Source organism: Lycium ferocissimum, chromosome 9, assembly GCF_029784015.1.
Source record: "Lycium ferocissimum isolate CSIRO_LF1 chromosome 9, AGI_CSIRO_Lferr_CH_V1, whole genome shotgun sequence".
Lineage (NCBI taxonomy): Eukaryota > Viridiplantae > Streptophyta > Magnoliopsida > Solanales > Solanaceae > Lycium > Lycium ferocissimum.
In genome coordinates, this window is record NC_081350.1 from 28,100,932 (window position 1) to 28,107,271 (window position 6,340).

Genomic DNA, 6,340 nt, shown 5'->3' on the forward strand with positions numbered 1-6,340 from the left:
GGAATTTCTTTCTTGCCAACTACAGTAATAGTTGCTATTATGCATTATAGCATTCTTCATACCAAGTGCTTCTTTACAATCGTACTTCTTCAAAGAGTCAGTAAAATAGTTCAATTTGACTTTGAAAAAACACGTAAAAAGTAAAAAGAAGAATCCTGCTGCCTTTCAAATATGTCCACAACCATTCTCAGGAAAGAGACCTTAAAATGATTACCCTAGAGGCAAACAGAATTTTAAGACATTACTATGCTTAATCCCATTCGGCCATCCCTAATGGGTCCGAAGACCTAAAGGCATAAAAATACACGGTATAAACTAAAAGGGGACTGCCTTTCATTACATACCAAAAGGGGTATAACGTGGATCAGTCCACGTTATACCCCAATTTTTTTTTTTTCAACTGTCAGAAAATCACAGCAAAAATTAAAAATAAAATAAAATTAAAAGGTATAACGTGGACTGATCCACGTTATACAAATAATTTTGTATAACGTGGATCAGTCCACGTTTTACAAATATATGTTGTAAAGCGGCTGATCCACGTTATACAAAATTATTTGTATAACGTGGAGCAGTCCACGTTATACCATTAATATATATATTTCTCCCCAACGTTTTACAAAATATTTTGTAAGACGTTGTCTCTATTTAAATCATACTCGGCTGTGTTTTTAATAAAAAAATTTATTGATTTTTTTAAAGCATATAGTTAATTTCAGTGATTAACTGAAATAAATATTTTAACACATGCAATAATTAAATATGTGTTATATATGCGAACATAAATAAAAAAAAATTTGGCAAATTTTTTTTGTGCAACAGTTAGTGTGTTTTTTCATACTTTGATCAACGATTAGTCGTGTGTCAAGACTTCGAAACCTCAATATTTTATATAGAACCTGATATTTTTTTCTGTGTACAATAATGTAGGCTCAATACATCAAGGATACGTATACGTTCAGATCGTCATTTTAGGGGTTGAAAAGGTGCCCGAAGTATAAGGAGAAAAACTAGTTGTAAAGTGGTCAAATTTTAGATGGTCATAACTTTGCACTCAGACGTCCGTTTTATGCGTTTTTTTTTTTGAACTTGCGTATTTTTTCGAGATCTATGCTGACAAACGGCCGCAAGGCGGTTTGGCCGAGCCGATTTTAAAAAAAACACCTTTTATCCCATTCGATTTCAATTTTCCCCCAAATTGGCCTGAAATTTTCAGTTTTATTTACTTATAAGATGATGATACGCAATAGATTTCAACGTAAAAATCCCGGGGTAATATAGCTGTTGTTAGAACCCGTATTTTAGTACAGTGGAATAATCTGGATTAATTACGATAAGTTAAGGACAAAAATTATTTCGGGATACAAAGTCGGGATTCTTGACCTTCGATTTTATTTTGAGATATAAGTTGTGCATGAATTTATTGGTATGGAACAATTAGGAAAATTTGGGACCAAAAGTAATAAAAATTGGAAGATAAAAACCATCCACAATTTCCATGGTTGGCCCACACAAATGGTGTTCAAATTTAATTGGTCCAACACATTATGTGGGCCAATATTTTTGTACAACTCAAGGGGGATTAAAAGATGACTTGCTAGTCATCTTTAGCTCATTCCACACTTGCAAAAAAAAAAGAAAAGCTGAAACCTCCAAGGAGGAGCTCACGGCCAGCCCTAGAAAAATTCAACCTCCATTTCTTTTCCTTCCAAAAATATTTTGTTGATGAAAACCCACTATATTGAGGTCCCTAAGTAGCGTGGAAGCATTGTTGGAGCGTTCAATCCACTATTTCTCATCTTTTGGAAACCCTAGGCTTGTGGAAGTTGAAGAGAAAAAGGTAAGATTTGATCTTGTTCTTGTGTTATGAAGGTTATATTCATGTTGTAGTATCTTATTATGGTTGAAAATCATGAAATAAAGAATGGTGAAGTGGATGCCATATGTATGAGGGTTGGGCGTGTGATGGGTGTTGTTGTGTTGTGATTGAAATTATGAACTAATGTGTAGTTAGTTGATTATGATCATTGTAAGGTGAAGAACAATTGGGAATCATCCATATATGTGTATGTGTAGTGTTGATTGAAATGGGTCACATTATATGACAATGAGCGAATGAATATCGCTTAATGTTTTAATCGTCGTCGCCTTGAATTTTATGTTGGAAATGAATGTTCATTGGTTCAAATTGAGGTTGTAGATGTTGCGGACTGATTTGGGGGCTTTTGTATATTTAATGTAATTGGTATATTGATGAGATAGCATTGTTAGAATGTAAATTGGGGATACAAATCATGATTTGAAAATGAAGAAAAATTTTTAAGGGAAATTTGTCTCGGTTAGGGGGGTCATTTCGGGTAGCTTGGGAAAAATTTATGGATTGTTGGAAATGTAGTATGAATTGCTTAGAATGTCTTGGAATGTTTTGGTATGGGTTCGGGTTAGTATGTGAACATATAAGCGATGATGTAGCTTGAATGTAAACCGTTGAGTTAACTAATGTAAGTTGTTAAATAATGGAAAAGAAAGCTATTATTGTTATTTTGTCTTTCGGATTGGTTGTGGGTGTTGTTAGGTTGGTTGTTGTTGTTGTTGTTGATTGGTATGGCCGAGTTGAATTCTCGGGGTAGCCTATTTTCAAGGGAAATCTTTGCCGAATTTTCTGTAGAAATTAGAGTCAGTTGGAATAAATCGCTTAAGTGCCTATGTTTAATATTGGATATTCATTGGCATATTTGTAGACTTTGGAGAGCCCGAGGTGTAGATTGGGTTTTACTTTAGATTGGCCAGTTGGGAGTGCGTACGAGGTATGTAAAGCAACCTTCCTTCTTTCGGCATGCCTTAGTTTCACATAAATTTTAGATTAGAGCCTTAAAGAATTCCAAATTCGAAATCGAGCATGTTATGATCCTTATATATATTCTTTGGCACTCTTATGTATGTTTTGATGAAATATGAACCATTATGTATTTGAAGTAATCGCTTTCCGAACCTTGCATAGAAAAGGTTCACTTTAAGGAATTTCGTAATCTCTGAATGCCATATCTTCCTCATAGAGGCTCGGATCGCTTCAATAGTTTTTATAGAAGTTTGCTTGATGTTTAATGGGTATGTTTTTCATAGGCGGGCTCAGTTCGGGTCTATACTCGTCCGCGGGTCCCGCGACGCCCTTTTATGTAAACTCGACAACTTTGAAACAAAAAGTGATAATTATTATTCCGATTTCGAATCTGATTGTTTTACTTATCCTTCGGGTTTATAATAATGATTTTATGCATATGATTCCTCACTACTCCGCTCGTGCCTAATATGATATCGTTCGCCGGTTCCGGGGATTCTGTTGTCGTGCGCTTTGTGATACATTCGGTGTTATCTTGTGTTTATGGTTCACCGTGCTCCTCGCTCGAGGGCGGGTTCCACATATGTTTGGCGTTATCCGTGATTGGCGTTATCTTGTGTTGTGATGTGTGACGGGATTCGGAGATTTGAAACTTTCGGTGTTATCTTTGTGTTATGGCGCCGATCGACAAAGTGCGACCATATTTTCTGTGCCCTATGCATAATTTATACTTTGAAAATAAACATTTTGATATTTTTAGATATGTATTATTTTCCATACTTCGATTCGATTATTGTTCGATTTATACATCATACCTTTTTTGCCTACTCGGTACATATTTCGCATCGACCCCCTTCTCCGGGCCGCGTTTCATGCCCGCGTACGGACGTTCGACTCGGTGATCCACCCGTTTAGGTCACCCTTACGCTACGTGGAGTGCTCCTCTCGGTCGGGCTTATACTTTTGGTATATATATATTCGTACGTTGCATTTATATATATTGTTCATGGGTACGGCGGGGGCCCGTCCCGTCATATGATTCTCGTCCGTACATTTTGAGGTACGTGGACATGTTTTGTGGGTCGTGCCTACCTACGCTCGGGATTGTGTTTGTATACGTTGTGTTTGGGCGATCCCGTTACGCCCGCCGCGGCGGCCGGTCCGCGTATGTATATATATGCTTTGTTGGCCACCGTGTGGCCTTTGTTGGTATTTTACGTGCGCGGGGTTATTTTGGTTAGTCGGTAAAACAAAGGAAACTTCGCTCGAAATTTTTACGGAAATTATCTAACTTTGAAACACGCCTTGTCGGCTTTGCGATATTCTTGGATGCGTTTGATATAATTCAAGGTAGCGTACGGTAGGTGTGTATGGGTACCCGATTAGGGTACCGATCCACGGCTACGGGGTTGGGTCGTGACGAAGTGGTATCGAGCGGTTTGTCCTCGGAGTGTCCACAGATCGTGTCTAGTAGAGTCTTGTTTATCGGTGTGTTGTGCACCACATCTATAAACAGGAGGCTACAGGACATTTAGGATGTTGTCTTTTCTTCTGATCTTAGATCGTGCGATAGAGCTGTGCTATTAGGATGACTCTGTTCTGATCAGTTGTTGTGTTTTCTTTCAGTGATGCCTCCAAAAGGCCACGGCCGCCCGAAGGGCAAGTCGATGGCGGCGGAGAGACGAGTCGGGCTCGAAGGGGTACTCGGACCCTTGCTCGGATGATGCGTGATATTGCGTCCCGGCCGGCGGACTACACTGCGTCTTCTTCTTCGGAGGAGTCGGGAGCACCGGCACTGTACCTCGGTTCCCCGGCCCGGGGGCGGACGATGGTACCTACGAGAGCGATGCGGTTGTTGACTCGGTTGGTAGCGGGACGGAGTCCGAGAACGGGGAGCGAGGGGATGATCGTCGTGTGACGAGCGCGACGGTCATGGGGGCCGTGATTTCTTACTTTGTGGGCCACCGAGTTCTTTGGGTCGAGGCTGCGAGAGGACCGCGGGGGTTCATCACGGCGAGAGACGCGTACCTGCGACTGATTAGTGCTACCGAGACAGAGTCGGTTGAGATGGCGTCATACCTGTTATACCCCATTTTAACCCGGGGTCAAAATTAGGAGTATGACGTATTGGTGATTCCTATTTTTGATTTTAAGGAGTCGCCACCTAATTGATTTTAAGGTGAATTAGGGCACCTAATTATTAACTTAAGGTAAAACTAACCTCCGTTAATGATCTTAACCTTAGGTGTGATTCTAGGTAAGGGTTCTATATTATCCTAAAGGGAAGGGGTTAGGCATCCTTTAAGATCCGTTAACTTACGGTTATCCGGCCAAACTTAGGTTAATTAATTAAAGCTAGAAATAATATTTACAAATATTGCTAAAGTTTTAAATAAAAAAAAAAATGTAATAATATTGTTAAAAAATAAGATTTACAAAAATAATAGTTCGCATGAAAGATGTCTTTAAATACTATTTAAGTAAGATTTATAAGATAGTTAAGATTTTAAGAATATATAATAATGCTATAAAAATGGGATTTGTGAAATATAATAATTTGTATATAAGCGAGCGAAAATGCCGTTTAAGTTTTGATAAATATTTAAAACAACTCGAATGATGAGATATTAATTGATTTTGCAATTTGAGAATATATCAAAATAGCTAATGTGAATTTTCTTTATCCCTTTTATCATATTTTGAAATTAAATATCAAAACTTGAAAAGCTAAAAATATGTGTGATTAATTCAATCTTGAAGAGTTATTTATGAAATATACTAGATTCTCTTTTCTTAACATATTAATTATTTTTGCAATTTTTAGACTAAAGGATAAATCATGATTTCATAAGAGAGAAATTTATGGCATTAATTATGTTTCTTGATCTACCCATTACTAAACTAAATCCTATTAGTTTGCTAAGGTTCATATAAATTAAGAAAATAAAAACAAAATAAGAGTTAGTCATGCGATACAAATTAAATGCATAAAAGAATAAAATAGGAGGGTCAATAAGCTAAATGGGCTTAGCCCATTTTTAAGATATCTGCTGCTGTTGTATTTTTTATTGGGCTTTGACCCAGAACTTTGTTTTTTCTATTCCCTTGGCTGCGGGCAGAACTAGACAGAGAGGAATACTATTTTCGTTGGGCTTTGGCCCAACACTGAATGCGGAAGACGAGTCCCTCGGACTCGTATGCGAGGGTCATGCATAAAATAAAAAGAAAAGAATTAGTATACGTCTAAGCACACAACTTCATCATTTTAAACAAAATAAGATATGCAAATTAGGCAAACACACAAGAGATAAACAATCTAGAACAAACAAGCCATGGACCGAGACAGGTTGCACTTTATACATTTATATGTCCTTTTGTATAAGAAGATTACTCACCTTCTAACCTTAACTCGATTACATATTCTTTAGCAGACCTTTTTATCAAAAAAATAATATGCCTTTGAAGGCAGAAACACAATAGTCTCAAAAGTGCAGCAATGCG